Source organism: Lemur catta, chromosome X, assembly GCF_020740605.2.
Source record: "Lemur catta isolate mLemCat1 chromosome X, mLemCat1.pri, whole genome shotgun sequence".
NCBI lineage: Eukaryota > Metazoa > Chordata > Mammalia > Primates > Lemuridae > Lemur > Lemur catta.
In genome coordinates, this window is record NC_059155.1 from 60,976,874 (window position 1) to 61,002,577 (window position 25,704).

The following is a 25,704-nucleotide window of genomic DNA, read 5'->3' on the forward strand; positions in this document are numbered from 1 at the left end:
GATGGTAAGAAATAGGGGGAAAATATTCAGAGAAAAAGGTGATAGATCGTCACCAAATTCCAGTCAATCAATAAAATCTCTCATCTGGTAAATGCACAAAGAATTTATGGCAACATTCTAGGGCATCCCTAAAGTGGAGTGAAGAAGACACAGAGGATTCCCCAAGAATATGCTAAAGCAGTAGTCAGGCATACGGCAGAGACTATAGCCAATCTTTACAGACGGGTTATCTTCTAAGGTGAGATGCTTTAAAATGGTCACAGTGCCGCTATGTGGAGTTAGATATTGCCTTAATTATTAATAAGAATCAGTATGGGAAGCAAACCAAATATCATGTTGGAATTTTAATGACACTCCAAAATCTTGCCAGAGAACTTGCAGGCTTTGACCAGGTCTTGGGGAAGAATAGAGGTCCATATATTTGTTCACATTTGGCATATGAAGAAGAGTCACAGAGACATTGACAAAGGTTCAAGAGAAAACTCCTAGGACATTTTCATTTTAAATACAGAAGTTATAAAGGGAGTTTCTCATAGGACCCAGGGGAGTGGTAATCTTTTTCAGTAAGCATAAAGCAAAGGAAATTTTTTCTTAGATAGGAGGAGAAAGGGAATCTGGAAACCCCATTCTTTTTTATTTTCCCCATTATATATGATACCAAAAGTCTACAACTTTTTTTTCTCTTCTTTTCTTTTTTTTTTTTTTTTTGGAGACAGAGTCTTGCTCTTTTTGCCCTGGCTGGAGTGCCATAGCGTCAGCCTAGCTCACAGCAACCTCAAACTCCTGGGCTTAAGCAATCCTTATGCCTCAGCCTCCCAAGTCGCTGGGACTACAGGCATATGCTACCATTCCCGGCTAATTTTTTTCTATATATATTTTTAGCTGTCCAGATAATTTCTTTCTATTTTTAGTAGAGACGGGGGCCTCACTCTTGCTCAGGCTGATCTCGAACTCCTGACTTCGAGTGATCCTCCTGCCTTGGCCTCCCAGAGTGCTAGGATTACAGGCGTGAGCCACCACACCCAGCTTAAAAGTCTACAACTTTTGAAACTGGAAAGAGGTCCTCAAGTTCAATATAATTAAATCATTAAATGTCCCTGGCATCTGTGATCACATGGTAACTGCTAAAAAGTGATGATGTCCTAACCCTTTTTATAGATTATTTTTCTCATTATTTTCAGCTCATACTCTACAAATATCACAAAAACCTGCAATTACAGTAGTGCCATAAAAATATAAAGTTGACAAAGTCTTCTGTTAGAACAGATGGGCCTCTAGAGTTCCAACCAATGCAGATTAAAAGCTATTATAAAGTATAAAATCAGGCCATTGTGAATTTCAGTCAGGCTTTTAACAAAAAACACTGCTTCGTGTGGTCATGTTGATCTGCAGGCCCTGCAGAATTGCATGGAGATTAAACTTTAGCTTGTTGATGTTTGAGTATTTATATGGTTTAGTACAGAAAGGAAGAAATACATGTGATGCTCAGATAGAGGATATCTCTTCACAGGTTTCCAGAGTATATGTTATAGTAGATAGTTATTTTGTTCGGCAGCCCTAAATCTGAATTCTGTTTCCCAGTTTGGGAAATCAACAAATTATGAGTTTTGGTGGGAAGCAGAGCTATCTATCCTTGTAGGAGCTGAAAATGTCAGATACTTTTTAGGCTCCCTTAAAGCTTTGATACAGGCACATGACCTGGGCTCAGACAATCATATGCAGCCACAATAGATATTAAAACTTTGGTAAATGATGAAAAGTATCAGAGTCACATGGACTTCCAGTTAACATTCCTTAGTGACTCATTGCTTTGAAAATCCTCGTTGATCCAAACACATAGCAATGATGCATAAGATATGAAAAGTAAAAATAAAAAAGATATAGTCGAGCTCAAATACAAGAGATATATATTTATGAACCAGAGATAGGCTGAGGCTTGCTGTTCTCAGGGCCCACAAACAGGCAGTGGTAGCCAGAAATGTAGTGCTTGCATGGCCAAGAAGACTGCAGTGATTCATATACAAGGCAGCAAAACAGAGGGAGATTCACATGTAAAGCCAGAGGCCAGTGGAGCCAGATCCCAACTCATCCCCTCTGAAAGGAGCCTACAGAAATTACCTCAAATGTTGACTGAGGCTAGAAGTAGAATCACGCTGCAGGTCCAGAAAGGTAAAATGACAGACACACATAGCCTTGGAACCTAGGGTTGAACTAAGCCACCTACTGGCTTTGACTGGACCTGTCAAGTGTCCAAGATCACCGTGAGACAATAACTCCAAAATGTCATTATTAGACCTAGTTTTGGACTGGAAGCACAGAGGGACAAGAATAGGCAACCACAAAACTGCCAAAATAAAATAGAGAAGGCAGAGGGAAGCAAGAGAAAGAAAAAAAACCGAGGCTACAAATCAATCCAAAATGCAAGAATAAGTCTAATACTGTGAAATACAACCAGTAAAGTGAACAGTTGAAGCAGAAATTTATCCCATAAGAAATTATTTTATATAATAGTCTGATGAGGATTTAAAAATAAGTGTGTTGAAAATGTTCAAAGACATAAGTGAAAACATAACTTTGACTAAAAGAATTAAGAAATGAAAATAGACATATTTTAAAAGAACTGGTATATTTGAAAATAAACTCATTTAGAATCTTAGAAATTTTATCTCTGGTCAAAAAATTTAAATATAATATAATAATCTAAAGGCTAGACCAAAAGAGCAAATTAATGAATTATGAAATAGTTTTGAGTAATGCAGGATGGATGAGAGAAATAAAAATAGATAAAAATATGAAAGAAGAGATAAAAGATGTAGAAGATAGATTGAGATGCTTGCATATTTGTTGAATAGGATTTTCAGAGGGTGGGAATGGATGGAATGGCAAGACACAATAATTTGAAGATATAATGAGTGAGCATTTTTTTAAATTAAGAAAAGCTTGAAGGTGTAGAATAAAAAGCACTCTAAGCACCCAATATAACAAATTAAAACAAATGCACAGCTATATATTTCATAGCAAAGATGCAGAATTTCAAAGATGAAGAGATCATAGTAAAAGATACAAAAGACAGATTATACACACATTAATAATAATTTGATTGAGAGAAGACTTCTTACCAGCAGCACTCCATGACAAAGAATAACGAATAACATCTTCAGAGGGGAAAAGTAGCTCTCAATGTATCATTTTTACCCAGCTAAACTTATAATTTAGGCTTAGTGCGGGGGTGAAGAAATTTAAGACAGAAAAAGACAAGAGAGCCTTCATATATACAAACACCAGTTACAAGACCTAATGGGAGATAAGAGCTTTTTAGCAATAGTAAAAAAATAAAATACTCAGACATAAACTTAACAAGAAATATACAAAATATGTATGAGCAAAACTGCAACAATCTTAAACACCAAACATAGCCAAACATATTCTTGTATTAAAGAATCAACATAATAAGGTGTCAGATCTCCCTAAATTCATTTAGAAATTTAACACAGTCCCAACCAACTGGAAAAAAAACCAACAGGTATTTTTCTGGAGCTTGACAAGTTGATTATAAATTCATTTAGAATCACAAATAAGTAAGAATAGCCAGGAAAACCTAAAAATGAAAAGTAATGGGGAAAGGTCTAGCAATACCAGACATTAAAACACACACTTTAAAATTACAACATTTTGATACTGGTTCATAGACACATCAATGCAAAAGAATAGAAAATCCAGAAATAGACCCTACTGTATATGAAGTTTAAGTAACAGGCTGGGCATGGTGGCTCACGCCTGTAATCCTAGTACTCTGGGAGGCCGAGGCGAGAGGATTGCTTGCGGTTAGTTCAAGACCAGCCTGAGCAAGAGCGAGACCCCATCTCTACCAAAAATAGAAAGAAAAAATAGCCAGTCAACTAAAAATAGAAACAAAAAATTAGCCGGGCGTGGTGGCTTGCGCCTGTAGTCCAAGCTACTGGGGACGCTGAAGCAGGAGGATCACTTGAGCCCAGGAGTTTGAGGTTGCTGTGAGCTAGGCTAACGCCAGGGCACTCACTCTAGCCCAGGCAACAAAGTGAGACACTGTCTCAAAAAAAAAAAGTAACAATAAAAGTGATATCTCAAGTCAGTGGTGGAAAAGATGGACTTTTATTTAGTCAGTGTGGGATAACTGGATAGCCTTCTTGAAAAAGAGAAAACTTCTCACACCATACAGTAGGTAAGTTTTAAATGGATCAGAGACTGAAATACAGAAAGTAAGCATGTAAGTACCAAAGGAAAACATGGGTGAATTCCTCTATAACCTGAGAGTTGGGTAAACTTTTTTTTTTTTTAGAAGAAGAGTCTCACTCTGTTGCCCAGGCTGGAGTGCAGTGGCCTGATCATAGTGCACTATACTTGAACTCATGCTCAAGTGATCCTCCCACCTCAGCCTCCTGAATAACTGAGATTACAGACATGCTCCACAAGCCTGGCTAATTTATTTTTCTTTTATTTTTTGTAGAGACAGGGTCTTGCTATGTTGCCCAGGCTGGTCTCAAACTCCTGGCCTCAATTGGTCCTCTTGCCTCAGCCTCCCAAAGTGCCACCACACTCATCTGTTTATTTTAAAATCCAGAAGTAATAAGGGAAAAGATTGATACATTTGATTACCTTTTAAAAAGTCATGAGTAAAGTATTAATAAAAAGATAGATAATAAACTGAGAAAGAATATAGGACTTCTAAAAACAGAAAAGAAAAAGACCATCAGTCCTAGAGAAAACTGGAATAGAGATATGAACAGACAGTTTACAGAAAAAATGCAAATGGACCTTAACCCTATGATGGTTAACTTAAGATGAAGAAATGCAAACTGTGTAGAAAGATCATTTCACACTTACCAGGTTGGCTGAGGCTATGAGACAATACTGGTGGTGGGAGTGGAAAATGGAAAGTCCCTATGAAGGGAAATTTGGCAATATCCTGCAAAATTACACATATAATTATCCTATGATCCAGCAATCTCACTTCTAAGTATCTATTTCAAAGATACATTGCCAAAAATGCAAAAAGATATATGTACAAGGTTATTCATTGAAACATTATTTATAACGATAGAAGAAGCAGGAAATAGTCCCAAATGTCTATCAATAGGGAACTGGTTAAATAAATTGTGGTATTGAAGAGTGAAGTGCTATGCAGGTGCAAAAAGAAATGAAAAATATCTGTGTAGTACTATGGAATAATCCTAGGATATTTTGTTTAAAGAAGAAAAGCAAAAAGGAGAAAACAGTACAGATGCTAATTTTTTAAATCTAGACACGGCAGAATATAAATTATAAATGTATATATAATTATGTCCATATGTCATTTAAAATGAAATTATGAATCATAACATTAAAAAATGGTTACTTATAGGGAGAGAAAGTAGTGTCAGAGAGACAGAAATGGAAGCTAGATTTCATTGAATACACCTGGTTTTGTGTATTTGACTTTGGAACTATAAAAATATTTTACACATTTATAGGGCAAAATTAAATTTAAAGAAACAATTCTTAAAATTGAAATTAAGAAGACATAAACGAACCTTTATATGTTTACAGTTGTTGGCATATACCACATAGAGAAGAATTATGCCCATTGACTTTAAAACACAGAAATTTGACCATACATCATTAGTAGGGACAAGACCTAAGGACAAAACAACAGCAACAGCAAAAATAAAATAAATGTAAAACTAGTTAGTAATTATATTGTTAGTGGTAGTGTTAATGGTGTTATTCTGAGACTGTTGCATGTTTATTGTTGGATAAAGCAAATGAGTAATTTGTTGGTATCATCAGGATTTTTGACATGGGAGAAAGGAAATACAGATGTAAATTCAGTGAGGTTAGGTAAAATTGATAACTCTGATTTTGAATTAAGAGTATCATTATGAACTCATGATGTATTTCCTTTAAAAAAAAAACACCCATATTTCTTAGCTTTGTTCATTAAAAAGGCCTAGAGACAAAAATGAACCAGAAATAATAAGCACCATTAAGAGCCCAGATTGTGGCCTCTAATTTCCCATTAGAAGGAACAGGGCAGGACATGTATGAGGTGAGGCTAGCTATCATGTGATATCATAAAGCAAGAAGTTGTCAAAGAATATTAGGATTGTGTCTTTAGGACTCAGGAATCAGTATGAATAGGTTCCCATTGACCAAAGATGGGTCTGTCTGAACATCATGAAAGATAAAAACATACAATGGATGGATTTAAATCCATGAGTTCATGAGGATATTTAAAAAACTATTCTTTGATCATGCTTGGAGGATGCTGGAGAACCAATTCACTATTTTGAACTAACAAATAAAGGGGGAAATCAGGTATTAATTATGCCTTTCCTATATGAACTTTACCTCAGGGTAAACAAATAGTTGATAAGTACAAGTTTCTATCTATAGACGTGTTCCCCTCCAACTAATAAATAAAGAAGGAATAATAGCATCAGATCCCACAGGTTGGGATAAAAATAAAACATCACCATTTTAGAACTATCTATTATAATTAATGGATATAGGTAATGATTGTCAGTGACTGTTAATAGCATAAAAAGAGAGACAGCCAGGTATCATGCTTTCTAATGGAAATACACTGTACCACCTACAATAAAATATATAAGTAACCTTAATTAACTATTACTTTAAAATAATTATAACAACTTTTTGTATTTAAAATGGGTAAAAAATTAAATCATTAAACAAAATCAAGATCATGAAAAGTGGGATAGTAAAAGCAGGCTAAGGACCTTGTCATGATTGAGATAAGGATACAGATATTGGATAACTTTGACCTTTGTTAGAAAATTTAAGAATATATATATTTAAAGTTTGAAAACAGCTATTATAATAAAGGAATAAAAAATATAATGTATAGCCTCTGAATCAACATGGAAAATTTTATCTATTGAACAGAATGCATGAAAAAAGGAACAAAGAATAATTATACAAAATAAGTCCAAATACATTAGTAATCAAAATAAATGAAACAGATTACACTCTTTAAAAAGAATATTTAAAAATTCAACTACATAAACACACATCAAAAAAAAAACCAACAGAAATGTTGAAAATAAAGGAATGAAAAATATGCTATGTAAATAACTATAAAAAAGATGCAAAAAGTATATTAATATAAGTCAAATTAGAATTTGAATCAAAAAAGCATGAACTGTAATAAAGACAGATAAATAGCAATAATATAATAAAATGAAATTTCTACCAGAAAGTTATTAGTTCTCAACTTGTATGCAACTGACAACATTGCCTCAAGGCAAATACAACAAAAATCCATAATCACAATGGGAGATTTCAAAACACCTCTATCATAAATTGATAGACCAAGCAGATAAAAAATACTAAGAATATAGAACCTGTGATATTGCAAAATATATATTTGGTCTTCATCCCAATTTCCTGACATACAGCACCTAAAACCCTTGGGATCTCCAGAGTGATTAGCATGTCTTTTGTATACTAATGAGATGACAGGTGGCTGGGGCCCCTAGATAGCTTCAAGATGGGGGCTGGTCACTGGAAAGACCAGGAAATTATTAGAGGATTGGTACTTTCGGCCCACCCCCTCTGGAGAGGGGAGGGGAGCTGAAGGATGAGTTGGTCACCAATGGCCAATGGTTTAATCAATCATGCCTATGTAATGAAGCCTCCATAAAAACCCAAAAGAACTGAGTTTGGAGAGCTTCCAGATAGCAGCACACCTGGAGATTCGTGGATGGTGGCATGCCTGGAGAGGACATGGAAGGTCCACACCACTTCCCACATGCCTTGCCCTATGCATCTCTACCATCCGGCTGCTTATCTGTGACCTTTGTACTGTCCTTTATAACAAAAGGGTAAACATAAGCAAATTGTTTCACCGAGTTCTATGAGCTACACTAGCAAATTAATAGAATCCAAGGAGGGGGTCTTGGGAACCTCTATTTATTGTTGGTAAGTCAGAAGTACAAGTCACAACCTGGGCCTTGTGACTGGCATCTGAAGTGGGGGACAGTCTTGTAGGACTGAGCCCTCAACCTGTGTGATCTGATGCTGTCTCCAGGCAGATAGTGTCAGAATTGAATTGAATTAGAGGACAACATGCAGCTGGTGTCTGTTGGAGGCTCTGGTTTGAATGTGCTATGTGTCAAATGTGACAGTAGAAAGGAAAAACAGTTTGTTTTTTCCTCTTACAGGAAAGAATTTTGTTCTTCAAAGGAATGACAAAATTAATTAGCATCTAATAAATGTAAAATATAATTTATTTCCAAATATACACGGAATATTTACCAAAACTAGTCACTTAATAGGACTTAAAGGAAGTTAAAAAAAGTGTAAAAGATCTGGCATCATGTTGACCATTAGAAATCAAGCACCAGAAAAATCTGTTTAAAAACACAATGTCTGGAAACTTAAAAATGTTCCTGGAACTAACTCATGGTTAACAAAAAATAATAGAAATCACAACATAGAAATTTAGAACTGAATGACAATGAAAGTAACACATTTCAAAACTTGTAATATACAGCTAAAGCATCATTTAGAGGGAAATTTATACTCTAAAATCTATTTATTTTAAAATGAACAAAGATTAAAAATAAAGAAGTTAAGTGCTCTCTTCCAGAAATTAGAAAAAGAAGGATAGATGTCCAGTTAATATGGAAGAAACAGATACTTTATGGGACTAGAAAACTTTAAAATTTTGTTTCCTTGAAACAAGAACAGGAAACTATAAAAATGCATATTCAGGAAACAACAAGATCAAAGAAATAAAAACATGGAAAAACTTCAATAAAATGGATGGATAATAATGTTGAGAAAAATCTCCCAGAATACAACAAAAAGAAAAATTTAAGAAAATAGGAGCTAAAAGATAATAAATTAGAGAACCTATTGAGCTCTCACATCTAAATAATAGGAATTCATATGGACAAAGAGATAAAGAGAGCAAGGAAAATAGAGAAGATATCATCAATGAAATGATTCAAGAATGTTTCCCATATCTGAAAGACTCAAGTTTCATGATTAAATGGATCCAACAATTGAAGGGCTCAAACCTACGTATGTCTTCATAAAATTTTAGAATACTGAAGACCCTATAGCTTCCAAAGAGGAGAAAAGGAAAAGGTTTAAAATAAATGTAAAAGAATTAGAATAGCATTTGGACTTCTAACCAGCAACAGTAAAAGCCGAAAAACAATGGAGCAGCATCATTCTTAGAAAATAATTACAACTGAGGATTTAACAAGCAGCTAAACTATAAAATAAGTGCAAGGTTAGAATAAAGATATTTTTTCCAGACATGCAGGATCTCAATCCTTTTTACCTCCCAGAAAGTGAGGGAGTAAAGCAAGAAAGAGGAAGACAGGGGATTCAGTCAATAGGGGCTGATATAAGAAAGAAGGAAGGAAAATTCCCAGTATGACTCGTGATGTGAAATATCAGGACAACTGCAGAGCAGGGAGAGAGCAATCACTGGTTTCCAGAAGGGATTTCTTCAAAAAGATAAAATTAATAAACCTTAATATTAAATTAATATATTGTGAGGCTATTTACACAATTTGAGGACCAGAATTTTAGAAGGGAACATTTGCAAACAAAACAAAAAGATATTAACTCCAGGAAAACAAAAGATTCCGCAGGAAAGAATGCTCTAAGTAAGTAGCATTTACATAGTCCGAATAATGATTCATGATTATGTAAGTAACTGTGATTCAACCAAAGTCACCATATAACTGCTCTGGAAGAATAGGACACAGGGAATATAGGTACATATGGTGGCAGTTGAGTAATAGTGAAAGATAACTAAACACAGATACCAATGCTCTGTGTTGGGAAATCAATAGATAATGTTTAAAACTTCATAAGCAAGGAGTAGCAATATAATCTATGTCTTTAAGACACATCAATTCTAAGAATTAGCTAAAAGAGTTGATCTATGTATGTGAAATATGAAACTGGTAAGAGGTAAATGAGTGAGAAAGAATTCAGTAAATGGTATTGTTAACGCCATCCTCCAGCCTTTTGTCTCTTTCTACTTATATGCATTTTTCTTAGAAATATAATCCACTCCTTTGAATTCAGCTGGTGGGTCCCAAATCTGTTCCTCCATCACAGCTCTCATCTTTGAGCTCTAGGCCTATCTATTGAATTGCTTGTTAGAGATATCCTCCTAGACTTAAAAACACGCAAACTAAACTTAATATCTTATCCCACAAATCTGCTCTTACTCATGTATTTGCTCACTCAGTTAGTAGAACCACCCTTTACGCTATTAAACAAGCCAGAACTCCCTGGAAGTCATCCTAGACCAATATTTCCCCAAGTGAGTTCCAGGCAAACCCAACAGAACAGGATATTAATATGTTTTATGCAAAAATTAAAGTTATTTGAAAGAATAAAATTTTGAACTGCTGGATTAAATAAAAATAAACAGATTTCCCATGTCAAATTAGTTAGAAGAGCTCTCTTACTATTCTAGTGTGCACATAAGAGGATGACACTGTTTCCCAAACCTGTGTGATGATAGAACCCTCTTTTTAAATAAAATATATTTCTGGGCTAAGTTTCTAAGGACTTTAGGATATGTTTTCCTCTCTTCACCTCCCCCAACCCCCAATTATTACTAATTTTTAAAATGTATTGCCTAAATACCATGAGATTTAACCATTTAATGGCCACTGGCCTTTGAACATTCAGTCTCACTCCCTTTATCCCAACCCTTTCCCCACACAGCTGCCAGTGACCCTAGTTACAAAAATGACTGTGTTAGCCCCCTGCTTAAGGAACTTCATTAGACCACCATTTCAGCATAACACGCAAAGCTCCTTAGCTTGGCAACACCGCTTACTTATTGGCCTCAATGTTCCTGCTCCTTCCCAGTGCTTCCCACCCTGGTGATAGTGAAGCACCCAGTGGGGTTCATTACCCCCAAATATGGTACCTTGGCATTTGAGAAGAACAGCAGAGCAGGAAGGTCACTCTTACCTTCTCCTGGCCCTTCTCCCCTACAGCAGGTCATAAAACCTCATTCAGTAAGTACCCTCCTGTATTAGTCAGGGTTCTCCAGAGAAACAGAGCCAACAGGAGACAGGTAGGTAGACAGATAGATAGATAATGGATAAATAGATTAGACGGAATTTATTATGGGAACTGGCTCACATAATTATGGAGGCAAGAAGTCCCATGATATGCTGTCTGCAAGCCAGAGAACCAGGGAAGCTGGTGGTATAATTCAGTCTAAGTCCAAAGAGCTGAGAACCAGGGGAGCCAGTGGTGTAATTCCCAGTCCAAGGCTGAAGATCTGAGGATCTGGGGGACCACTTGTGTAAGTCCAGGAGTCCAAAGGCCTGAGAACCTGGAGTTCTGATGACTGGAGGCAGAAGAAGATGGATGTCCCAGCTCCAAAAGAGAGCGAAAGTTTGTACTGTACTCTGCCTTTTTGTTCTATCTGGGCTGTCAATGAATCAGATGATGTCCACCCACATTGGTGAATGTGAATCTCCTTTACTCAGTCTACTGATTCAGATGCTAATCTCTTGTGCAAACACCCTCCCAGACATACCCAGAAATAATGTTTTATCAGCTTTCTGACTATCCGTTAGCCCAGTAAAGCTGACACCTAAAATTAACCATCATACTTTCTTATACCCAGAGGAAAGGAACATCCTTATGTCTGAAGACTTGGGGACACAGAAAAGAATTTGAACTTAGCCTTGCTAAGTTTCCCCTCCTTTATTACCATGAGAACAGATCCTTTTGTCCTCCGACCATATTTCTCCATGACTATTCACTTGTTCATCAAACCTACCATAAAAATATACAAGTTCAACCATTTCTTCAGGTCTTCATTTCCTTATGAAGGCTCCAGTGTTGCATAAAACTTACATTAAATAACTTTGTATACTTTTCTCTTGTTAATCTGTCCTTTATTATAGGGGCCTCGGTTATGAACCTAGAATGGGTAGAGAATAAGATATTTTCCCTCCCCTACACACCTATAGCTCACCAGGCATTATCCAGCATTCATTTTCTTTGTACTGTCCTCTGCCTGCAATTCTACATATTGTATGTTATGTCCAAGGATAATGTGTTCCATTTGCTGGACTGGACTTTAAAATCTAATTGAGAAACCAATAATAATAAGTTTGAAATAATTAGCAAGTAATATAGGGTTATTAGCCTGGTGGGTGAGTTTATTTCCAGATCTTGGTGCCTTGCACATCTGTATAATGAGTTCTGATAGGGGATTTTCATCAGAAATTTGTGTTATTCTCAGATTAAGAAACACATCAACATCATGTGTACTCTCTTTCTCTATAACTAACTACAAATCTGATTCATCTAGTCTTTGGCAAAATATCTCTTTATCTTTATGGCCATCTCCTTATTATAGTGAAGTCATATTGACATTAAAAACTCTAATCACATTAAAATTAAGAATTCTGTTCATTGAAAGATACCATTAAGAGAGTATAAAGGCAAGCCACAGAGTAGTGAGACATTTACTATATATATGTATATATCCAGAACAAAGAACTCCTACAAATCAACAGAAAAATCAACAGACAACTCAATAGAAAAGTGAGCAAAAATTCAAAGTACCACTTAACAAGAGGAAATTCAAATTGCCAACAAAATGAAAAAGCACTCAAAACCATTAGTAATCAGAAAACACAAATTAAAACTGTAATAAGGTGCCATTATATTTAAAATTTAGCCTACCAGAATGCCTAAAGCTAAAAAAGGCTGTCAACATCAAGCTTCAGTAAGAACATGGAACAAAAATAACTCTTAGACATTGCTTGTGGAACTGTAAATTTGTATAACCACTTTGGAAAACTGTTTGGCAGTATATGCTAAAGCTGAACATATAAATAAATGACCCAGTAATAGTACACCTGGGTACAAATCCATTAAAAATGTATATGTAAATACACCAAGACATGCACAAGAATGCTCATAAAAGCCCAAAACTGGAAGCAAGGCAAATGTTTGTCAATAGTAGAATGGCAGCCTGAGCAACAGAAAGACCCCATCTCTACAAAAAAAAAATAGAAAAAAATAGCTGGGCGTGGTGGTGTGTGCCTGTAATTCCGGCGACTCAGGAGGCTGAAGATTACTTGAGCCCAGGAGTTTGAGGTTGCAGTGAGCTATGATGATGCCACTGCACTCTAGCTGGGGTGACAGAGTGAGACCCTGTCTAAAAAAAATAGTAAAACAGATAAATGAACTGTGGAATAGTCATAATTTGGAATACTACACCGCAATGAAAATGAACAACATACAACAAATTAGATCAATCTCACAAACATAATACTGAGTGAAAAATCCAGACACCAAAGAATGCAAAGAATTCTATTTTAAATACATTTTAAAGAGAGACTAAACTGATATTTAATATGTTGGGGTGTGTGTGTGTGTGTGTGTGTGTGTGTGTGTTAAAACTATAAGGAAAAGTGAGGAAATGATGACCATAAAAATCAAGAGAGTAGTTACTCTTGGGAGAGGGAGGATTCTGATTGGGAGAGCACATGGAGTCATGGCAAGGAGACTCACTGAATGTGGCAAATGTTCTATTTCTTCGCCTGGATGCTGGCTACATTGGTACTTATTAAATAATAATTTCTTAAACTGTACATTCTCATCTTATGTACTTTTAAAATTTGTATTTTATTTCATAGTAAAGAAATTTCAAAACACTATTAATAATATCTGGGCTCTACCCCAATCCAATTGTAGCAAAATTTCTGGATTAGGGTAAGGTTTAGGCATCTGTATTTTGAAAAAGCCTCTTATATGACTATAATAAGCTGCCAAGGTTGAGAACTGCTTATCTAGAGGATGATTAAACTTTCTCAAATATTAATTTTTCATCTTTTGATGTGATCTTAACTCAAGATTTAGTTCTCTGGCAAGCTCCAAAATACAGGCATTCTACAATGTTAATGAAAATCCTTGTCATATTTATTACCAATATTTTCATGTTTGCTTACTTCCGTCTGCACATACCTTGAGGGCAGGGGCCAGTTTCATAACTTTTTATACACTCTGCAGTGCCCAGCACAGTGCTTATTGATGAGCTAACCTAATATTTATTTTGGATGTCCCCCAGAGCTGTACACCAAAAGTATGAATCAACTTAGAGAATTCAGCACAATGGGAAATACTGAGGAAGTGAGAAGCAGCATTTCAGGAAGTTGTACCCTCTGTTAGGTCTGGAGCCGAGAGGCAGACACACAAAGCCTCAGGCGTAGCAAAATGCCATTTATTTGGATATCTGGGTGTAGGTGGGTGAAGGCTGAAAAGAGCATCCACCACGAGGAAGGGGAGAACTTCGGGTATTATAGAGGGTTTTTGAGGGGAGTGAGCAACTGGGCCAAAGCAGTCACTGTAATAAATTCTTTTCAAACACCAAACTTCTGGGACCCCCCTGCTCAGTCACATCCTGCAGAGATGCAGAGCTTTGTCCTTATCAAGGGGAATAGGAATGCCGGCAGGCATCATGGCAACGTTTGTGGTCAGAGTTAGACTGACAACCTCCAAACTCTCCAGACTACTGCAGCTATTGTTTCATAGGCCTTATGATCACTATCTAAGTTTTCCATTAACTGCATTTTGTCTTATACATACTTTCTTTCGGGTTCCCACCCTGAGCAAACCTAACACTCTCCTCTGCCAATTCCTTTCTCCCTTTTGAAGAGCCACTTGGCAAAGAGACCCCACCCCTGAGAGGACAGCCTCTGCTAGCTCCTCCTGCTAAGCAGGGTTTCATGCTCCTAGATTTCTCCTTGCCTCTTCTGAGAGCCAATCAAAACAAAAATATGCCAGAGAAACAGAGAAATTCAAACGGACTCACAGAGGTATGATTTCAGGAGAAAGGCCTTAAGCTTCTAGCCAAGTCAGGTTTAATCCTATCCAAAAGATCATCATCAGAACCTTTAGAGCAAAGCTGCCCACCATTCACAGGTCTCTGCATGGGGGATACTTTGAAGAGACTCCTTCCCCATATCCCAAAGTATCTTGTGGCCCAGAACAAAACTGGCCAAAATCCAAAGTGTCATCTTGACTAGCGGGGCTCCCTCTAGGTGGAGTACTTCCTGTTCTGAGGAAACTGATCATCTAATAGGAGCTATGATGTTAATGACCAATCCGGCTATATATTAATAACTTATTCTTGGCCGGGTGCAGTGGCTCACACCTGTAATCCTAGCACTCTGGGAGGCCGAGGTGGGAGGATCGCTTGAGGTCAGGAGTTCGTGATCAGCCTGAGCAAGAGCGAGACCCCATCTCTGCTAAAAATAGAAAGAAATTAGCCAGACAATTAAAAATATATAGAAAAAATCAGCCAGGCATGGTGGCTCATGCCTGTAGTCCCAGCTACTCAGGAGGCTGAGGTAGGGGGATCACCTGATCCCAGGAGTCTGAGGTTTCTGTGAGGTAGGCTGACGCCATGACACTCTAGCCCGGGGAACAGAGTGAGGCTCTGTCTCAAAAAACAAACAAACAAACAAAAAACTATTCTTCCAAGATGAATGCCATTCATATTTGAACAGCTGCCTTCAATACTGTACAACCAGAGGAGTGACTAGAGTTGGGAAGTTCAGATACTAGGGCAGTCTGGTGAATCTATGAAATATTTTGTGGGCAAGGGTTAGGACCCCAGGAACAACACTATTTAACTCTGGGCTCCCATAGACTGATTCCACACTAGAAAAGCAACTGCACACACAGCTAGCTCTTTCTTTGGGAACTTGTATATAAATGACCTACCTCTTAGCCTCTATCACAAAGTCTACCCAACTCTTCACTTCCAACTGTCCTGGACAGTTAACAGGCTGGGTTATCGCATCTCTTCCCATGCGTTTGTCCCTGCCTAGAACTGCCCCTCTTTCTATTCCCTTGAACCCTGACCTTATCCAAATATCTTCATCAAGGCCTCATTCCTGCTCTCCTCTTTCATAAAATCTTACAAATCTTTATCAATTTCCTTATCTGAAGTCCCCAGCTTTTATTGTCTGATTATTTTGTCCATTAATTTTAAAAGTACTTTCCAAGTACTCTAGAGATGATAGGGAAAAAATTGTGCCTCAGTGGAAAACATGCATTAGAGAAGGGGTCAGCAAACTTTTTCTGTAAAAGGACAAGGTAGTAAATATTTTAGGCTTTGAGGGCCATAGTGTCTCTGTCACAACTACTCAACTCTAGCATTATAGTGTGAAAGCAGCCACGTAGAATATGTAAATGAGTAGTCATGGTCATGTTCAAACAAAACTTTATTAGCAAAACCAGGGGCTAGATTTGGCCTGAGAGCCTTAGTTTGCTGACCCTCTGGTCTACCTGACATTACTCCAGATTATCTGATTCTGATTTTATGGGAGCTATTTTACAATTCTCTAAATGGTAGATAACTGATAGCAATGCAAAATAATTCTTATTTATAGACATGCACATTCTGTCTTGTCCAGTAGAGGTCTAATTGACTTCCCTCTCCCATTGTGGAAGAAGCCAGTTTAGCCTCCATTTGCACATTCATTTCAATATTCCTGATCTATATATATGTCTGGTTTTTGTACTCTCCTTTGAATTGGTTATAACATCTGTCTGGTCCCCTCATTATGAGTTAAATAAAATCTTTAATGTGTGTTCATTTTTATATCTGTATGAGAGTCAAAATTTCACTGTTTTTGGAAAATTATCATCTTCAATAGGCCAGATACCATTCTGGAGTGGGAACAGAGGTGGGGTAGCAAACAAAATGTGGCATAGTTTCTGCATTTATTAATTCTCTTTGAGCTCTATCAGAATGCTAACTTCCTTAAGGGCAGAAGCACCTTGTATCTCATTCGATGAGGACTTGCTGGTTAATTGCTTATTGGGCTAATTTCCTTCTATATGTTTTTTCCCTTTCCTGCTGTAAACCAAATAGTTGCCATGTTGCCATGAAAAGGTAAAAGGACTTCATTTTAGAATGCAGTTAGTAAAGCTTGTGGGAGCTCAGAAAAACAGTTCCTCCAATCAGGGGCTTAACATTACTGGAACCATGAACATTTTTGGCCGTGGAGGAAATGAATATCACATTCTTGCCAGCTCAAATGTACAAAATTAAACCCTGTGGTTTTATCTATTTTTTAGGTCTTCCAGAAAGAACAAAAGGCTGACTAAACCTTCCTTTCGGCTTTGCCAACAAAAATTCTTTATGCTTATATAGTGTATTTCTATTTCATATGTGGTGCTTTAAATGCCTGGAAAATGTTTAACCTCATAACCACCTTGAGATCTATATGGAAATCATTTTTCCCCATTTTGAAGACAATGAAACTGAGGAGTGTGGCTCAAAAGATTTTCCTAGGGCAGCAGAGAGGGCTATAGAAAAGGCAGACAGAACTCATGAGTCCCAGACTGGTCCCCTACACTCAGACCAGCAGATGCTCTAACCCTCGCTATTCTTTATAGTCATTGGAAAAAGCTAAGCTTGTTGCCAGCGGACATGGAAAAGGCATGACCTAAAAATTCTCATAAAACCCAAAATTTTCATAAAATCCTTGGGAATTTATATGAATTTTTACATAAATTAGTGTTCTGATTATCAGCACTTTTGTATAACTGCCATTTACTCTGAAAATGTTGCAGCCCCCTCCCCATAGCTCCACTAATAATATGGTGTTCTGTCTGGAGATGAGGATCTAAGCTGAGTTTTAATCTGCTTTCAGTATGTTAAATATAAATTGTTATGTTTACACAAATTTGTACATGTGAATGTTCATGTTAGCATTATTCGTAATAGCCAAAATTTAGAAATAATCCAAATGTCCATAAACTGATGAATAGGTAGACAAAATGTGGTGCTATCCCACAGTGGGATACTATTCAGCAATAAAGAAGAATGAAGTGCTCATATCTGCTACAATATGGATGAACCTTTGAAACATTATACTAAGTGAAAGAAGCAAGACACAAAGGACCACATTTTGCATGATTCCATTTATGTGATATGTTCATAAAAGGCAAATCTATAAGACAGAAATAGTTTGTTGGTTGCTTAGGGTTGGGTGTGGGAAAAGGAAGTGATGGCTAATGGGTGCTGGTTTCTTTTTGGGGTGATGGAAATATTCTAAAATTGGATTGTGGTGGTGATTGGAGAGCTCTGTAAATATGCAAGCAATCATTAAATTGTATACTTAAAATGGATGAATTTTATGGCATGTAAACTATACCTCTATAAAATTTGTAATAAAGGAATAAATTGCTTCACGATGACTCCCCCACATATATCTCTACCCTTGACTGCTCCACCAGAATGCCACAGAAACAAATTGTCTTTGCAAAGATATCAGGAATCATTTTATATCATGTTAGGTTTGACTTTCAGGACAATAATATAGGTGTCATGGGATTCAAAACTTCAATATCGTGATCTGAGGGTAATTTCACCACAGGTGTGCAGCTTAACAGGGTGTTAATTGGGAAGCCCATGAACACCTCCTCCACAGGCAGCCCAGAAAGCTGTGCCAACATTGCTGGTGAATAGAATAATTCAAGAGCCAAACTCATGATCAAAAATAAAGAGAAACTTAACTTGTTTTTATACTGCAGCCATTACCACACAAAATGACTTAATGCCCATTTTAATTGGAGCTGAAGGCTTCTTGACTTCACTGCTAATCAGAACCACTTCAGGTTTTGGAAATTTTTCTGTACTGTGGAAGGAGAATAAAAGAGCCAAATTAAGGTCTGAGGTTTTCTAACAAAAATGACTTCCTCACATTCAGCAGGCTGGTTTATTTAGCATCAGTAGGAAAAGGTTTTGCTGATTCCCTGGGGGATCAGACATCCAAGGTTTCTACAGATTGCAGAAGCATAACTAGCTGATGATATAGTTTACTTCTCTGTTAAGAGCCATTGTTTCTCCCAAACTCCCAGCACCCGCTGCCAGGGTAGGGGATGGTGATGAAGGCGCTCAGGAAATTTCACCCCAAAATATGACTCCTTGGTATAAAGAATATTTTGAATTAAAGGCTCTTTGAGATCAAAGGACATTGGAAGGGGCTTTCCCTCTATCTGCATAAACTGGACTGACACATCAAAAGAACAATCAGTTTATCTTCCCTTCCCTGTTATCTCTCTATATTGCAGGAAAGAAAATCAAGAATGCAACCAGACCTGGCCCAAATCATTTGAAACATAATACCTGTCTCTCAGGTTAATTTACAAGACAATCTGTTTCCCCCATCCATTCATTTTCCCTAGTATCTATTCATCCTCCCTAGCATCCATTTATTGCTCCTAAACAGAATTACCTATACTCCACATCTCCCCCTCCCCTCTAAAAGGCAGGTGTAAAAATATCTGGATCCCACTGGGATACTGGGTAATCACTCAGTGATTCTCCGCGTGTGCATGGTAAATAAACCTCTTTCTCTTATTAATCTGCCTTATGTGAGTTGATCTTTCAGCTAACTTTCAGGGGAAAGGGGAAATTTCCCCCTCACTCTACAGTGACCTACTCTTTGGGAAGGCAGCTAACACTCTGTGGAACCAAGAGAACTATGGACAAGAAATTAGCATTCTAATTGGGGGTCATAGGGTTTTAAGTCGTGTATCTTTAACTTGTCCTGGACATCTCGTTCCTTTCCTCTTGGAGGAAGACACCAAAAAACAAGCAACACGTTACTCTTCAGGGACAAAAGCTGCTGGCTAGGCAATGAGATGATTTTGAAAAGCCTCAATGCCTTTCCCTAGGCATAAAAGTAGAAGAATCTTCTACTTTTATTTTAAAAATTGCTTGAAATAAAAAGCTTCTGAGTGATTGTATTAAATAAAGATAGCTTTCTGCAATATGGAGATACCTCAAGGAGATACAAGTAGATCTACCATTTGATCCAGCAATCCCATTACTGGGCATCTACCCAACAGAACAAAAGATATTCTATAAAAAAGACATCTGCACTAGAATGTTTATACCAGCACAATTCACAATTGCAAAGTTGTGGAAACAACCTAAGCGCCTATCAATACATGAGTGGATTAATAAAATGTGGTATATGTATACCATGGAGTTCTACTCAGCCACAAAAAACAATGGTGATCTAGCACCTCTTATATTATCCTGGATAGAGCTGGAGCCCATTCTACTAAGTGAAGTATCCCAAGAATGGAAAAACAAACATTACATGTACCACATCAAATTGGTATTAACTGATCAAGCCTTAAGTGCACATACAGCGGTAACATTTATCGGGGGTCAGGCAGGTGGGAGGGGGGAGGAGGGGATGGGTATATACACACCTAATGGGTGTGGCACGCACCATCTGGGGGATGGACATGCTTGAAGCTCTGACTCCAGTGGGGCAAGGACAATATATGTAACCTAAACATTTGTATCCCCATAATATGTTGAAATAAAAAAAGAAGTGTATTGTCAAAAGCTCAGTACACTTAAAAAAAAAAAAAAAAAGATAGCTTTCTGAGAGCCCTTGTCCCATCCAAAAAGTAAGGGACAGCAATCTTGTTCTTTTTAAATCCTCTTAATACTTAAGTGTATCATAAGCCTAAGAAAAACAGAAATTTTCTTTCTTGTAGTAGCAATATGTATAGAATAAAAGAAATCTAAAACAAAATACAAAACTAAAAAGGCATGGCTAGACTTCAAAAAGTATCAAACTTGCCCTATGGGAAAGGCAGTGTTTTCCCACAAATATTTCCAATCACTGTATCCCAACATACTACTGCGTAAAAGCACTAAGTCTCAAAACCTTACAACCAACCAACCTTTCTGAAAACACGGGAAAGATTGCCCGGTCTATGGCCTAATGCTGACTATAATTTGACATATTGAAACATGCTAAAACAGGCTCTTAGCATTTGCCATGAGTGACCATATCACTTAATGAGAGCCATAAAAAGAAAATTTCACTTCAAATAGAAAAAATGAAATGCTGTACTATGTTTCCTGATGTTTACTCCAAATCAGAGTAAACTCTTTGCTGTTCAACTTGTTCTGGCTTATCTTGGTCTTACTTTTTTTGTTGTTGTTACTGAGATAGGGTCTCACTATATTGCTCAGGCTGGTCTCAAACTCCTGGGCTCAAGCAGTCCTCCTGCCTCAGCCTCCTGAGTACCTGGGACTACAGGTGCACATGAATGTGCCCTGCAACCTTGGCACTACTTTGGATAGAAGATACGGAATTCAGACCTAGCCCAGTGCAGAAGCAGCACAAATCTAGAGCAATTTTTCCAGTGAGTTTCACAGGACAAACTTAAATATGCTTCCTTAATATAGAACTTCTCAGAACTTTTAATATGATCATGTTCATTGGGAATCTCTAAGAAGTGATTACATATGCATGTCCTTCTGTAACCATTGTTCCCTTTCCTATAGAAAATGTTACATGATACCATTGCGAGGACCACACTTCCAAGAAATATAGTGGAATGATTGTAAAGGACTTGGAATCCAAGTCGGCTAGCTGAGATTGCAAAAATGAGCCACTTGACTTTTTAGTATCTCTATTCCATTCTTTTCAAAGTATTGTCTCCTTTCTATTATATTAACTTCCAGGGATTTTAAAAGAATTAAATGGCAGAGATACAAAAGTATTTTGAAAAGTTAAAAATGCAACCCAAATGGGAGGCATCACTTCAATATCTGTTACCCCATACTGCTAACACCTACTCCCATTATTCCTTCTTAAAAATTTTAATAATTCAAAATGAGATCAAAGTAATGCAGTTTAAATTCAAACCCCAATGTGATTTAAATACAAGGTAAATGTGTTTATAGCAGTTTAAAAAGTTATAGCTCAAGAAGAAAGTCAAGAGACACTGAAGCTCATCTCTTAGTTCAATGTATAAATGCATATTTTGGTATTACTTTCATTGTCACATTAGGTGAATACATATTTAGGAACCGTTGAGACACCAATTACTGGCCTAGACTGAGACCTTTTTGTCTATTGATTGTGAATACTTTGTTTCAAGGTCCCTAAAGCAAAAAGTCAGGTCCATTAAAGTCTGCTATGTTGATTACAGAGGTAAATTGAAAGGTCATACCTTTTCTTTTGTTTTGGAAAACATTACAAGATAGAATCCATGTGTTACTGGAGACTGCTCTCCTCAACAAAAGATATTTATCCTTTATTCACTTTCTATTTCTGCCATCTAAGCTGTCTGAACTGGTCTTGTCATTGGAGGGCGCCTGGTAAGCAAGGGATGGAATAGAGAGAAACTGAGAGGCCTGAATTCTTGGGCTGAAATTCTGATCCACTGAAACAGATTACTGAGAGACAGAGCATCTGTTATGGTTCCCCTTTTTCCCCCCAGTCTTTCCCTTTGCCCATTTCCTTCTTCTGCTTATATTTTCCCTGTTCTTTCCTTGCCTTCTCTTCATCTCCCTCCGAACATATTCCAAGCTTTTTTTTTTCAGTCAATATTTCATGCAGTACAGCAGTCAGAGACCAAACAAAAGACACTAGACCCATCACTTTTTGGCCTTTTGGCTAAGATCAAGTGTAGCATCTGTTCTTATCAGTTTAAAAGACACTAGACCTTATACTTCTACTAACCTCTACACCTCTGGCTACACATATTCCTGCAAAGCCGTGACTCTACCCAAAGCCTGCACAGTTGAGTTACTCAGACCAGAGTGAGGAACCTTACATTTATTCTTGCTGCATTTTGTTCCTTTTGACTCAGCCCTATCACCTCAACCTTTAAAGATCTTTTGCAATTCTTTTTCTGTTACACAAGTTATCGCTCACCCAGCTGGTCACCTGGAAATTTGATAAGTGTAGATAAAAATGTTGGACAAGGCAGGAAACGGGCAGAGTTTGGGGAGACAAAGAGGCTAACGAGACCTGTGGGTGTGGTCTGGTCTGTGAGCTGTAAATCACTGGTCTCCAAAGACATTACTTTGAGGACAAAGAAGTGGAAACGGGGACATGGTTTTCCACAGAGGAGAACCCTAGGGATTAGGTCAGTGGGATTTCCAGCCTCTCTCATAACTGAATTTACTTTGTAATCTCAAAATAATTATATTCTGAGTGCAGAAATGTTGATGAAAGCTTAGGTGATGACCATGAGTCTCCATCTATTAATATTTGTGAATCCTCATCTATTAATATTAACAAAGGTAGTTTGTTTTCTATCAACAAGTGGTTTGAAGGCCGGGCTCGGTGGCTCACGCCTGTATTCCTAGCATGCTGGGAGGCTGAGGTGGGTGGATCGTTTGAGCTCAGGAATTCGAGACCAGCCTGAGCAAGAGTCAGACCCCATTTCTACTTAAAAAATAGAAAGAAATTATATGGACAACTAAAAATATATATAGAAAAAATTAGCTGGGCATGGTGGCACATAACTGTAGTCCCAGCTACTCAGGAGGCTGAGGCAGGAGGATGGCTTGAGCCCTGGAGTTTGAGGTTGCTGTGAGCTAGGCTGATGCCACGGCACTCTAGCCCGGGCAACAGAGCGAGACTCTGTCTCAAAAAAAAAAAAAGTGGTTTGAGCAGAATTTCATTCATGACCCCAACTTTCTTCATCCATTTTCCAACTGATCTCAGAATAATTTAGTGCTCTTCTGTTAGAATGACTGGCTTCAGATAACCTACGCACCAAGTTTAACTTAAGCAACCTGTTTGCCTGATTAGAGAAATGGTAATTAACAATGGAGGGACTAGATGAAGAGCAGAGGTCTTAGTAAAGTCAGAAGGGTCTGGTTTTTTAAAGACTCTGAGATGAAAAGACACTTTTTGGTTAACAAACCATCTGCCTTGACTTAAAATATAAATTTGGGGATTATTCTGACCAGGGAGGTAGATAGGTACAGTTTCTATATAAAAACCTGTTATGCATATCCTCCTTTCCTGATCAATATGAAAATAACGTGAAGAAACCTTTCATTTTCAGATTTCTAGAATCATGAGAACCAGGAGCATGAGAAATGAACAAAAATTCAATTAAAAATTTCCCAAGTTTTTATTATGCTGATGTCTCTTCATTTGGGGGGATACAAGGGAAGTATTGCCATAAATTTATGTCAGTATAAAAGTGGTTTTTAACAAATTTTGTTCCATTTAAACAGTAAGGATGGGATTTCTGTGGATCAGTTAGCTCAGTGTCTCAGACTGTTTTCTTCCAAACCATAATTCATTTGATTGTGATCTCTCAATTCATTTAAAAAATCAATTAAAAAAATAAGCTCATAACTCATACCCTATATATTAGCTTACATATCAAGCACCATGTTTCACAGCAGGCATTCCATAGAACAGACCTTTTTACAGATGGGAGAGTGGGAGAAGCCCCTATAAGTTTTAATCTTTCTTCAAAAAAACACAAAAAACCACCCTTAAACATGGATGGGCTTATAGGGGTGTATTGTGGGAGTTTATTTGGACACCCTCTAACTTATTGTAGGTTGTCAGCAAATGTTTTTGAAATGGTTTGTTATTGTGTTACATAAAGGGTCACTTAGTAATAATAATTTCAAGCTAATTAAAAAGTCTAAGCATAGATGCTGACAATGTACTGTGATGAGATAATCAGCTTTTGTTAGCACTGTTAATTTAGAAAATTCGGTTCTTTAGAAACTGAGAAATGAGAAAATCAGAGAAATGAGTACTCAATTCTACAATTATAGCAGAAAAGAAGGCCAAGGAAAATTGGCCAAAATGAAATGATCATTTCATGTTGCCAGCATATGGGAGGCCAAGGACATGTCCTTCTCATCATGTACCTTTCACAGCACTTAGCACACAGCATGCACAGGTTTGCCTTTGATGGGTTTTCTTTGAATGTCAAATTTTTACAAACCAAGCAGTAGTTTGAAGTCAGATTTTGGTGCTAGAAGAGTTCTTATAATATAATGGAAAGAGCACATGCTTTGAAATGGAAAAGATACACCTTCAAATCCCAACTCCACCACTTAGTAGTTGTGCCCTTAAGCAAGTTACTTGCACATTTTGAGTCTTTGTCTGTTCACCCATAAAATGAGGACATTATTATTGTGAGAATTAGGTGAGATAACATATGTAAATAGTTTTGTACATTTCCTGGCTCAATTCATGCTAGTTGCTTATTATTTCAGTATTATTATTTTCACAAAAGGCAGGACAACCATTTGACAGTTGGGAGATAATAAAAATGATAATGGTTAATGTTTATTGAGTATTTGTTATACACTAGGCATCGTGCTAAGTGGTTTATAAGCCTTATTTCCTCTATTTACTTTTTTATAAATAACAACCCATCATGTAAATAGATCCATCAGGTATTTACTCAGATTTCACAGGTCAGGCAACTAAGGCTAATAGAAGGGAACAAACTGGCCCAAATTCACACAGCTGGTGAGTAGCAGTCATACAAACTGTGTTGAAATACAAGGCATTAATCTGAGTCCCAGTATGTAAACAAAATAGAATATTAATTCAGCATTAAAAAGGAAGAAAATCCTGCCTTTTGCAACAACATGGGTGAACCTGGAGGACATTATGCGAAGTGAAATAAGCCAGCCACAGAACAAATAATGCATAATTCCACTTATATGAGGTATCTATAATATTCAAACTCATAGAAGCAGAGAATAAAATAGTGGTTGCCAGGGCCTTGGGGTATGGGGGAAATGGGGAGTTGTTCAATGAATATAAAGTTTCAGTTATGTTAGATGAATAAGTTCCAGAGATCTGCTGTAGAACACAATGTCTATAG

At 37.2% G+C, this 25,704-nt stretch overlaps 1 pseudogene; it reads left to right on the plus strand.

Moving 5' to 3' along the window:
- The first annotated feature begins 22,479 nt into the window (after positions 1-22,479).
- LOC123629016 lies at positions 22,480-22,687 on the plus strand (annotated as a pseudogene).
- Positions 22,688-25,704: the final 3,017 nt, after the last annotated feature.